This window comes from Ursus arctos, unplaced genomic scaffold (assembly GCF_023065955.2).
Source record: "Ursus arctos isolate Adak ecotype North America unplaced genomic scaffold, UrsArc2.0 scaffold_4, whole genome shotgun sequence".
NCBI lineage: Eukaryota > Metazoa > Chordata > Mammalia > Carnivora > Ursidae > Ursus > Ursus arctos.
The window spans coordinates 33,535,629-33,548,684 of record NW_026623056.1 but is presented as its reverse complement, the minus strand read 5'-3'; positions in this window follow the sequence as shown (position 1 = coordinate 33,548,684).

Below are 13,056 nucleotides of genomic sequence, written 5' to 3'. Positions count from 1 at the left end.
ACCAGAGATGCAAGAAAAGTGTGTTAAAAAAAAAAAACACGAAAAAACCTCACAGAGCCATAATGGAGCCACTTAAGTTAAAGCCCCCAGTCAGTAAACCAAGGCTTAATACCTAACCTAACAGCAGTTCCAACCCCCGAGGAATGCAACCTTTAACCAGTTAACATGGGAACTTCCTGGTCAGCACTAGGAAATGTACTGATAGACCCCTTCCATTCCCCTTAGAAGGGCAACCTTGCCTAAAACAATGGCTTCTTTGCGAATCACTTCCTTTTTTTCTGCTCCCTCTCTACCTTTAAAAACCTCTCCTTTTCGGCAGCTTGATGGAGCTCCTTTCTATTTGCTAAATGGGATGCTGCCTGATTCATGAATCATTTAATAGAGTCCATTAGATCTTTACATTTTACCTGTTTGAATTTTTGTTACTTAGCAGATTTGGTGGCAGCAACAGGATCCAAAGTGAACTCCGGCAGCGTTCAGGAGCAAGAAACACAGGTGTAGCCCCCTGCAAACACTTCTGAGTTTGCTGTCTTTCTCACCGTCTCCAAGGACCCTGGGTGAGTTCCTCTGGGTTGAGCTCCGCTCTGTCTTTGAGCTTTGGATCTAATTGGCCTTCATTTACAGGGCAGGGCAGCTCCAGCTGGCAGATGGTTCTGCCCAAAGCCCAGGTGAGCCGGCAGAAGTGTCAGCCAGAAGCCAAGCCCCCAGACGTTTGGACCCCAATTCCCCAAGTAGAAACCCCAAGACCTTACTTAGCTCTGGCCCTGGATTCCATGCTGGGAATGGTCAGTGGCAACTGCAGTTCTCATGCCTTGGGGTTTGCTGGATTAGTCCCTTCTGCAGGACAGCATTCCACGGAAGCTGGCGCTGGTGTGCGGAGGGCCTTCCTGTGGGCAGGACGCCATAACGTCTCTTGGTTACTGCCCATATATTAAGGTGGACATGTGTGTTTGCCTTGCGTTGTGTAAATAAAAGGTATTGCTAAGGGAATCCCAGAAACCAGAAAGGGGCAAAATTGATGGGCCCGTGTCAAGCATTTAAAGGCTGTTAGAATGCTTGCCACCTCAAAAAGACTCCCATGATAGGATAATTTGGTCAGAAAACAGGTTGGGTTGGCCCGCCAACTTCAGGAAAACCTCATGCAGTGAGGTATGCTATAAAACATTCCACAAGTCCCTACCCACAGCTTGTCCCTCTTCTAGGTATTAGTTTGGCTCTGAGAAATCCAGAAGTCTAGGTAAAAGAAATGGGATCCTTTACATCCAAAGAACTGAGTCTGCCACTTTCCGGCATACCTGCTTATGTTATGTCCAAGAAGTAAAGTCCCAGAAGTTGCAAATTGTCTAGTAAAAATGTCAAAATCCTACTAAAAGCAACCTAAAATTACAATGGCCATTATGGGCAATGTTACAATTAGAGAAGAACATTTAAGAAGGGCACTTAAAAGCAAGGCTTTCCAAAGAAGGAAGAATGAAACACCTGTTTTAATCGGCAAGCAGAAGTTTCCAAAAGGTTTTGAAATTCCAAAATAGCTTCATTAAAAGTTTTGCTGCAAAAAACTGATAAAAAAATTTTTTTTAAAGACTCAAGAGACTTGCTCCTCCGCCTTTTGGCTAAGATCAAGTGTAAAAGACATAAGAGGTACCAAATACAAAAAACCGTTAAGACTGATGTAATTCTCAATGCTTCCCTTTTTATTCTCCTTTATTTGAATACTCGTTCTAAGTTGTCCTCTGAATTGACTTTACAGGACCATAAAGGCCATTCAAAGTTCAACTATCCTTTATGAATTCACAAATTTCCCCTACTTATCCCAAACATCTTTTAAATTATTGGCCATAAGAAACCAAAGACCTTCTCGGAAAAACTTACATTCTTTCTCTGTCTCTTAAAGTTATATATCTTATCACGTCTTTGAAATGTAAATGCAGCCCACAATCATCTGAGACAAAGGGGAAAAAATAGGAAAAGAGGCCTTTTTATTTTATTTTAATTTTATTTTATTTTTTAATGTTTTTTTATTATATTATGTTAGTCACCATACAGTACATCCCTGGTTTCTGATGTAAAGTTCGACGAAGAGGCCTTTTTAAAGTACAAACTGCTAAAAGGGCTCTTGTCTCCGAGCTCTACCGCAACCTCCTTAACATTAATTCCAGGGATAAATACAGATCTTAAAAATCTCCACAAATATTTATAACTATAAGGTCTTTGTGTCTCTGTGTGTGTGTGTGTGTGTGTGTGTGTGTGTGTGTGTGTGTGTGTATACACATGTTACAATGTATATATGTTACAAATGTGGGATATTTTTCTACCTCTGGGTGGTATTGATAAAATTAATTTGTAAAACAGCCCTATGTAGTTGGTTTGAAGGCAAGCACTTGTAGATTTATAGCATTCTAAAAATTTCAGAAAGATCTAAACTAATCCAAATGTTTTTTTTAGGTTCACATGAACTGGGAAAATATTCAGTATTAAAGCAAATTTAAGGTTGTTGGTTTGATTACAAGAGACATGTCTTTAGAGTTATCAGCATTAAATATAAAACATTTATTCTGCCTGGATTTACTGAAAGTCAAAAAAGTTCTTATTATTTATGTTGCAAAGTTTGCCAGAAAAAAAACTTAGAATAATGATCGACTTTGTCTAACGTGTCATGAAGTTTTTTGAGTAATATAAACATAAGAACAAGTAAAGTAAATAGATGTAAATAAGATAAAAAGGTTTTAGATAAACTTTCTAAATAGTTTCCTCTAAAACTCTTCAGTAACCTAAAATCTAAAAGTTTCATGAAGGGATGAGTTAAGTTCGTTAAATATCTAAGTCATTTCCAAATAAGATAATATAGTGAAACATTAATTATTGAAAATTCATTTACTTTTGGTTTGTTGATAAACAGATCTTGATCTGTTGATAAACATGTTTTGTGCTTTATTCAGATATGATACAATGAAGAAACACATTTCTAGAAATTGTAAAATGTATTCATAAATTTATCTAACGAATACTGGTGTAACAGTTCACAATTTCTTACTTCTTACCCTCCACTAGAAATTAGTTTCTAGGGATTAAGAATTCTAATTAATACATGTGGTTAAAGTTATTAGAAATAATAAGAGAAACGTCTCTGTATGCAAGAAAGGTAGGATGTGTGATTTCAGTAAAAGAAGGTATGCGAAACGGAAATGCTTTTTTGTTGAGGGAAAATAAAGTAATTTTGTCCTAAAATGAGGCTGGTTGTTTAAAGGGGAAAACTTAGGACAAAATCTGAATGTAAAAAGAAAGTTGTAGAAGATTTATGAAAGAGCAATCTTTGGAAGGAAATTTTATGTATGGTCAGTACTGACTAAGATTAAACTAAATTTAGTTAAGTAAATGAGTTTTAATATCAAAAGTACACTGATGCAAAATTAAAATTTAGTTTTCTCTTTGGTAAGAGAACAAAGTTTTCTTGACCTATTGGTCTGTTCTTAATAAGAAATTGTAAACAATAGTTTTTATTTACCTTTAAATGCATTTGCTTAGAAAACAAAGATTATGTGTTTTGCCAAAATACTTTCTTATGTTTATCAGGTCTTTGATTACTTAAGAAAATTATGTCTTAATATTAAAAGATAAACTTTGTTCACAAATATATAACCTTCTGCATTTGCCTTTAAAATCTTTTATTGTCACTTAGATTAAATGGATAATTAGGTATTGTTTCAAAATGATCTGTGATCCTGTTTCATCAAATGTTCAGATCTTTTGCTATTTTTGACATACTTCCAAAAATCAAATTCTAAAACGAAGTCTTCTGACCACAGTCTAACTGAGGAGACCCAGTGGGCCGCTGGAACATTTCCAGGTTTTGTTTTCATCACAAATGAGAGATAGTAAGCTAAATAGCCTTTTTATGTATGCTAAATTACATGGGAGATGGCGCCAAAGAAATGATGCTGAACCTTCTTTGACTGTATTTGTGTAGGTATATGTCGTTAAAACAAGTATTCTAGAAATTGTATCAAACTCCTAGAAGCCTGATATTTCCTAATATGCTATTGACTTAAAGTGTTGTGTGTCATAGAAATCACCAAATTTCCTTGTCAATTTCATTATAATGCACTCCTATCAGATCTTTAGCCATGGCCACTTTTAAGTCTCTTGTCATTTACAGTTATTGTTCTACTCTGATGCTTTTGCAAATGTGTCTCGCCAGTGAAATTCATGGAAAGGAATCTGACAAGTAATGTAGAATACAGATTTCTGATAACCTTCAGCTTATACAACAAACTGGAATTTAGAAACTCGCAAACAAAGACTGCGCTGGAATCTCCTTGGAAGGGACTATCCTAGGTCCTCTTCACTAACATACGGCAGCCAAACCTCAGAGACTTACACCTTGCACGTCCACCTCACAGCTGAAGAAGGCTCCACCTGACATCGGCTACTGTGCAAGAGTTGAAACCTCCAAATCAAACTGACTAGGAAGAGAAGTAGCTGACATCAGCGTACACTGCTTCTGCCCAAGATGCTGAATCGACTTCATACTGACTAAACATGAAACCCTTGCTTCCCCTTCTTTCCTTTACTCTGAACCTGCCCTGGAAAGATAATGCCATCATCCGCATTTTCCAGGCTACTGCTAAAGGCGGTGGGCTTTGCCTCTTAGACTGCTGGATTTATCATCAAATATGTCGCTCGGTCCATTAACAGTGCCACGTTAGTGAAGGTGGCTTGTGCCCTGACAGGGTTTTGTCTGTGTCTGTGGTGGTTATCATTCCCCTCGGGGCTATGAATGCCAGGTTGCTGGTGGCCAGGTCCCGCAATGATTCCTCCATTGTGTCCCTCCCTTTGCACAAGCAGACTAAGACATCTCATTGGTTGAATCCCCCGGACTAGGACATATTCATGACTCAGGATTTGCTTCCTTTGGCAGGGCCCTACTTCCCTGGTTAGGGGTAAATGTAAATGAGAATATGATCAGGAACTTCTCCTTCACACTTAAAGATAGTGCAGAATCCATTGCTAAGACAACAGCTGCTGGACGAAGATCCTTAGATTTTTCTGGCCAAGGTTGTTCTTCATATTGGATAGCTCCTGATTATCTTGTAGCTGAGCAAGGAGGTGTCTGCGCTGTAGCCAGCACCAGCCACCTGCTGCACCTGCATTAACACTTTGGGGAAGTTCAAACACAATTACGTAAGATCACCATCACCGAGCGAGCCACTTGGCTAAAAAGAGAGACTCCGGCAGGGTCTTTCTTTTACTTCTTTGATTTTGATTGGTTTGGGTCTTGGAGACCATGGCTTCAAAATGTACTCCAGGCATTGGGAATCATCCTGCTTTTAGTAATCGCGATAATCTCCCTGGTGCACTGTATTCTCTTAAAAGCTTTAAATGCATGTTCACAGCTGTTCACATCCAAGCAAATGATCTCCCTAAGACGGGAACGTCAGAAGAGGAACGGAGAGGATGACAGACTTAAAAATGGCGAGCTTGGGGGCGCCTGGGTGGCACAGCGGTTGGGCGCCTGCCTTCGGCTCAGGGTGTGATCCCGGCGTTGTGGGATCGAGCCCCACATCGAGCCCCACATCGGGCTCTTCCGCTATGAGCCTGCTTCTTCCTCTCCCGCTCCCCCTGCTTGTGTTCCCTCTCTCCCTGGCTGTCTCTATCTCTGTCAAATAAATAAATAAATAATCTTTTTAAAAAAATGGCAAGCTTGAAGTCATAACCTGTGAATATCACACAGATTAAGCAAAAATGTTATGACCTGTGAATAGTGTGCACACAAAAAAAGCAACAACAAAAGCTGGGAGAACTCTGGAGGGGCATTAATGCCTTAAATTTTGATCACATTTCAAGTAGGCTGAGAGTCTGATCAAAAAGGAGGAATTATTAAAAAGAAAACCACAGGACCATAATGGAGCTGCTTATGTTAAGGTGCCAGGGCAGTAAACCAAAACTTAATACCTAACCTAACTGCAGTTCCAACCCCCCCGGGAATGCAACCTTTAACCAGTTAACATGGGAACTTCCTGGTCAGCACTAGGAAATGTACTGATAGACCCCTTCCATTCCCCTTAGGAGGGCAACCTTGCCTAAAACAATGGCTTCTTTGCTAATCACTTCCTTTTTTCTGCTCCCTCTTTACCTTTAAAAACCTTTCCTTTTCGGCAGCTTGATGGAGCTCCTTTCTATTTGCTAGACGGGGTTGCTGCGTGATTCGTGAATCATTTAATAAAGCTAGTTAGATCTTTAAAATTTATTTTTTTGAATTTTTGTTATTTAACAAGTGTAAGCCACAATCAGAACTGCTTCCCCAATAGGCCACAAACTGCAATATACCTTCCGTGTTAGAAAAAACTGTTTAACAAGAGACAATGTTACCCTTTCTGAGAATTTTGCCACTTTTCAAACAATTGTAAATTCTCTCAAATCATGTTGGAACTAGGAAAGATAAAATAAATTAATTAAAATAAAATAAAACAAAATAAACTTAAAGTCTTATAAATGTGTTTTACATGGGACATCCTTGTAACAGGAAATAGGAAAAGACCCGGAGAAATTGGATAATGATGAAGGAAAGGGAAGAATTGCTCAGTAAGATAATAATAATCACCGTTGATGTATGAGCGCTGACCTAGGTCCAGGTGGGCTGTTTCCCTATTTAATCCTCTCAACAACCCTCCCAGGTAGCCATCATCGCCTCCATTTAGCAGATGGGGAACTGAGCCTCAGAGTGGTTACGTGATCTGTCCACCCAAGGCCATGGGGTAAATAAGCGGCAGAACCGGGCATGGAATCCAGGTCAGCCTGAACCCACAGCCCCTGCGTCCCGAGCTGGCGAGGGGCTGTGGGGATCTGAGGCTTTCATTAAGCACCTCCACACATCTCCCGCTCGGAATGGAGCAGGAGCACCGGGCTTGTGGAGGGAGGTCGGAATGGACTGCGAGAAGAGTAAGGAGGTAGATTAAGGGGCATCAAGGCTTCACAACAACTGTGTATTGGGAAAACAATTTTGTTCAAGAGGGCTATTTATAGGGATGTTTTCCTCAGCACTCCCTTCCCCCATCTCCTCCCTTTTGTGTTAAAAGGCGCCTGGCAGATTGGTAGAGGGTTACAGGCAATGCACAGGAAACTCTGGAACACAATGAACGGGGCGGGGACAGATCCCCACCCACCTAAGAACATCACTAGCTCCAGGATTCAGAGACCCTGCGGGGGGACAGCTGGAGATCACAGCCGGGTCCCTGCTCCTTTTTTCATCCTTCTCCCAGCCAGAAAGAAGGCAACATGCCCAAAGGGGTGTGGAACAGAGTAAAATCAGGAAGCAGAGGCAAAGTAAGACAAAACAAACAAAACAAACACACACCAACATCACTGAAATCGGTCCAGTAGCCAAGTCATCCCTATCCAGAGGACTCCCGAATTCTCTGAGGAGTCCAGATTTTTCCACCCAAGTCTCTCTTTAGCTTTCAAACTCCAAAGACACGGAGTGTGGAGTGGGAGAAGTGATCCCAAACCCAGCTGAGGAGAGGGACCCCAGAACCTCCTCCTAGACTCATGGGACAGACCCAGCCAGGCCCGCGGGGGCTGTGCTTACAGGAACAGCCGCGCACATCCTTCCCTCTGGGCCACCAGACAGGGGCCCCCAGCCAGACAGATCCACATTCAGACTTCGAGGTTAAGGCCAGACCCAGGGCAGATTCAAATGTCTGTCTACTGGTGATTCAACCCACAGCACTTGGCCCTCTCTCCGGCCTTGTGCAGTCTATCCACGTGAGACTAGGAAGGATGCTTCCTGCTGCTGTTTGGCAGTGTCCCGTGCCCCTGGTGGAGCGGGACAAGGCGGTCTTGCGCTGCCTGGTTTGCTCATCGTGTCTGAAATACTAAAACTCAGTGCTACGTTGTGCATCATGGGTCAAATGTCATGACAGTTTTCAAAACACTGCAGAACACAAAAGATTTCCAAACCTCTTGTGTTTGAACAGCGTTCAATGCAAAGAAATTAGAGTCTAACTAAAACACTGGTGGGAAAGGCTTCTTTCTCAAATAATTTCCAACAGTGTGTGCGGATGTCTCATCTAATTTCTAGTCCTAACCTCTTCACTCCTACCCAGTCCTGCATTTTATACAAAGGGCATTTCCTCCTGAAAGCTCTGGTAGTGTCCCCGCATGGACCCCAAGACCTACCCTTTACTGCCTACCTGCTTGTACTCACTGACCTTCGTTCCACATTTTTTCTTAAGCTCTTCTTTCCAGCTTATCTCTTAACTCAGGCAAAAGACCCAATGGGCATAACATCCTGTGATGGAAACCTGGAAACCGAAACTACTCCTCCAGCAATAAAGACAGCTCAGACAAAGAGCTCCTGCTGGCCCAGACTACCCAGACCAGTGTGAATTTCACCCCGACTCACGCTTGCCCAGATGGACCGAGGGACTGACAGTTACCTTTACCTCACCTCCACCCAGGGAGGAGCACAAGCGTCATTGACATAACATACAGTGTACATAAGGGCATGGTTCCTTCAGGTGCATGCGCCACCTTGTGCCCCCCTCTACATAAGATGATAAGGCTCCCCTATCTAAATATTCACCCTAACCCTAAATAAAAGGAACCCATTCACCCTTGCTGGGGAGTCATGGCTTTGGAAGTTATTCCCCATGATCTCCTTATTTCCTGCAAATAAAATTTCCTTTGTGCAACAACTCGCCTGGTGTAGTTTCTTTTCTTCTTTTTTTTAGAGAGAGAGAGAGTGCATGCACTCACGCAAGCAGGGTGGGGGAAAGGGCAGAGGGGGTGGGAGAGGGAGAAAGAATCTTAAGCAGGCTCCACACCCAGCGTGGAGCCAACTAGGGGCGATCCCGTGACCCTGAGATCATGACCTGAGCTGAAATTCAGAGTCAGATGCTTAACCGACTGAGCCACGTAGGCGCCCCTGGCATAGTTTCTATCTGCAACTCACCAGAGAGTGAACTCACATTGGTTTGGTTACAATAGGGCCCTTGACATATAGAGAAGCTTGGTCTTTCTACAAAAACTAAATTTTTACCCTCACCAGCCCCAATTTTTTTAAAAAAGATTTTATTTATCTATTTATTTATTGAGAGAGAGAGAGAAAGTGTTTGCACTAGCAGGGAGAGGGGCAGAGAGACAGAGAGGATTCCAAGCAGACTCCTCACTGACTGCGGAGCCCGATGCTGGGCTTGATCTCACAACCCCGAGATCATGACTTGGGTGGAAACCAAGAGTCGGATGCTCAACTGACTGAGCCACCCAGGTGCCCCACCAGCCTCCAATTTTATAAATTTGGGGTCATCTTAGACTACTCTCTCCTACATTTACTCTTTTAAATAAAAGTCTGAGGTTCTTAATTAGTAGGTAGGGGTACCGATCAATGCAGTTGTTTTTATTTAAATTCAATTAGCCAACTTATAGTACATCATTAGTTTCAGATGTAGTGTTCAATGATTCATCAGTTGCATTTAACACCCAGTGCTCAACATCACGTGCCCTCCTTAATGCCCATCACCCCCTCCACCGATCAATGTAATTTTATTATAAAAAATTTGTAAGACTTTATTTTTTATAATTGAATCGTTTTCTTCTTCACTACGCCCTCACTTTCTGCCCTTTCTATCCCGAAATGCCTCGTTGATGGTGAAGCCACTGAACCGCATTCTCAGCTGGAGGACTATGGCTGCAAAGCAGGGTTTCGCCATGCTTTTTTCTCCACCTGAGTAATGCAGTTTTGGGATTCTAGGAACTGAAAGGGAACTAAAAGAGACAATGCTTCAGAAAGAGAGAGAGAATATCATGTGTAATAATAACTATGTCTGCTCTTCCACTTCAGAGCTAGGAGTAGGACCATGTAAGGGCCTCCTCCTCTGTTCATCTCACTGCAACGGCTTGCTCTTGTAAGGCTACTTAGAAGCAAGACTGACTTTCCCGGCCATAGAGGTGGTGGAGCAAAGGGGAGAATGTACTGCTAGCCTATCCCTGCTTCTAGGACCGAGAGACTGATTCTGGTTCCTGTCCCTTCTCTCCCGTCAGGTGGACCTCTCTTCCACTCTGTTCTGTTTGATTCAAGAGCGGTAAAGTGGACCTCCTCCAACCCTATTAGCGATGCTTATTCTACCTCATTTGAATTACCTAGAGGCCACAATTTGCAGCACAACCTAGATCTGGGAACTCATGGCACAGAGAAATGCAGTAATGGAACTTGGGATATATAACTTTCTAGAAGTCGTTTTGCTCTGGCCATCCTCATCCCCTACTAGCTTCAGACCCTCAGGGCACTGGCATCCGGGCCCAGGGTGGGCACAAGACCTGTCTCATAGAAGAGCCGCCCCCAACATATCAGTCTGCTGGAGCCCCTGTAACAGAAAACCACAGACTGGGGGGCTGAAATAACACATGTTTATTTTCTCACAGTTTTGGAGGCTGGAAGTCCAAGACTTAGTGTCACAGGTTCAGTTTCTCCTGAGGCTCCTCTCCTTGGCTTGTAGATGGCCACCCTCTCACAGTGTCCTCACACGGTCTTTTCTCTGTGGTCTCTCTGCGTCTTCGCCTCCCCTTCTAGCAAGGACTCTAGTCGGGTTGGATTAGGACCTGCTCTAACAGCCTCATTTAACTTAATCACCTCGTTAAAGGCCTTATCTCCAAATACAGTCAGATTCGGAAGTACTGGAGGTTAGGGCTTCATTAATATGAATCTGGCAGGGGAGGCACAATTCAGCTCAAAACACCCAACAAGCAGTGACAAGACCAGCATTTTTAAGCTAGGAACAGGGAAGAGGGAAGGAGAAGGTGTACCAGCAGGAGGACGAGCTGACATTCTCTAACCCAGAGCAGAGAATTCAGAACACTGTAGAACTGCGGATTGCCGGGGCGCCTTGGTGGCTCAGTCGCTTAAACATCACCACACTCTTGACTTCGGCTCAGGTCTGGATCTCAGGGTCCTGGGGTTGAGCCCTGGGTCCTCATCCGACTCAGCAGGAAGTCGGCTTGAGGATTTCTCTCCCTGTCCCTGTGTCCCTCCCCCATCCGTGTGTGTGCACTCTCTCAAATAAATAAATCATTTAAAAAAATAAATAGAATTGCTGATTGCCGATTCTAGTTTTATGGCCAAGTAAAAAGCTATCTCACACGTGACACTAAAATCTCCCAATACCCACTCTCTGGTTCTGTACCTAATTTGTTTATGGAGGAGAAAATCACTACCATCATCGGTGAGTGAAGGGAGCAGATGGCGCACCTCGATGGGCATCCGTCTGAGCGGCAGATAAACTAAACCAAGGCAACGGCAGAACTCTATGGCTCTGTGGCGGAAGCGCCATGTGAGGGAAGTGCTTTCTGTCCTATGAAAATCTGCTGGCGGGATCATTTATATGACCACCAAACAGCTCAATTCATCTTCCTGTGAGCCGTCCTATGCAATCTCCAGATAATCTTACTTTCTAGGAAATCCCAAACCCAACGGATAAACCCTCTGAAATCCAAATCCGATTTTCCTCAGCAGACCCTGTAAAAGGTACACGTCTCAGGGTAAGCAAGGAGAAAGAAAAATGAGAAGAGGAAGAGATAAGCAGAGGAAGGAAAGAGAAAGAAAAACAGAGTGTGCAGAGCAAGGGCTCAATTCAAGCTTGGCATCTATCACAGGGCACACTCAGCAATGAAAGGGGACAGGGACAAATGGGGAGGGGGACAGTTTTCCAGCTTCCTGAGTCTTGCTGTCACAATGTGGCTTCATTATCTGGCTTGATAAATTGTGAATTCTCCCAACCATAACGTGTAGATAATTGAGAGTTATCAAATAAAGACAAAGAACCACCGTGAACATATATCAAATGTTTATTCAATCAACCCAGGCATAACGGACACCTTGCCCAGTGCTCAGTATTATCTCAACCCTGAACGCTAAACAACTTGAACCCAACTTCACATGACTTATCATGAAGCAGGGACCAAAAGGTCTCAGGCTGTTCCAGGATGAAACATCTAGGATTGCAGCACCCCCTGGGGAATCCTCAGTAAAGCACAGAAGAATCTTAGGGCTGTGTCCAGGTCACCAGCTTTCCTGGTTCACCTAGGCAGCGCTGTTTTGTGATAACCTACACTTCTGTGTTTGTTGGTGACTGAGGGGATCTGATACACAGCGAATGCTATACTGTGAAGTATATGAGAATTATTTATAAATTACTGGTGGACTTCATTGTGAGAAAGATTATATTTAACAAAAATGATGTAATTAAAAATTAGTTGGTATTTGAATAAGGGCTATTGCTTAGTTAATATTATGGTATCAATATAAATTTCCTAATTTTGACACTTGTGCTCTGATTATAGCAGATATTAATATTTGGGAAGGCGGAGTGAAGGGTAAATGGAATTCTTTGACTATTATTTGCAAATTTTTTATAAGCTGAAATTACTTCAAAATGAAAAGTTAAAAGAATGTTTTCAAAGATTTCAAGAGGTAATTCAAGAACTTGACAATTTATCCATATGTGTTCTGGGAGCCTGACCCAGGAAAAAAGCACCCCTTTGGCCTCTCTCCTTTGCTGCCAAAGTGATGAAATCCACTGTAGGGTAGATGAAATGACAAGTATGAAAGTCCTCACTACAGTAAACTCCTAAACGAGTGTTAATAGTAATAATTATCGACTCATATGGAAATGATTCTCTATAAATAAAGGGAGGAACAAACCATCACACTGAATACCCTACCAGATATTCTCAAACACTTAGAAATTGCTGTCCTGGCACTAGAAAACAGGAGTCATGGGCTGGTTTTGAACAAAGCAGACATATAACAACAATATTTCAGGAAGGTTCAGCAAGCCTTTACTACATAGGATGGATGAAGTGGGCAGAGACCGGACTCAGCAAATCCCACTATGAGTTATTCTAATAACTGAGGAGTGAACAATCCTTACTGAATGGGCGTGGAAAAGAAGAAACCCAGAGGAGAAGCATTTTGAAGGACTCATCGGTCCAGGCAGAACTAGCCTGGAGGTGGGGGAGGAAAGAAATGAGTCAGTGGTTACTTGAAAATGTCTAGCCAAGATG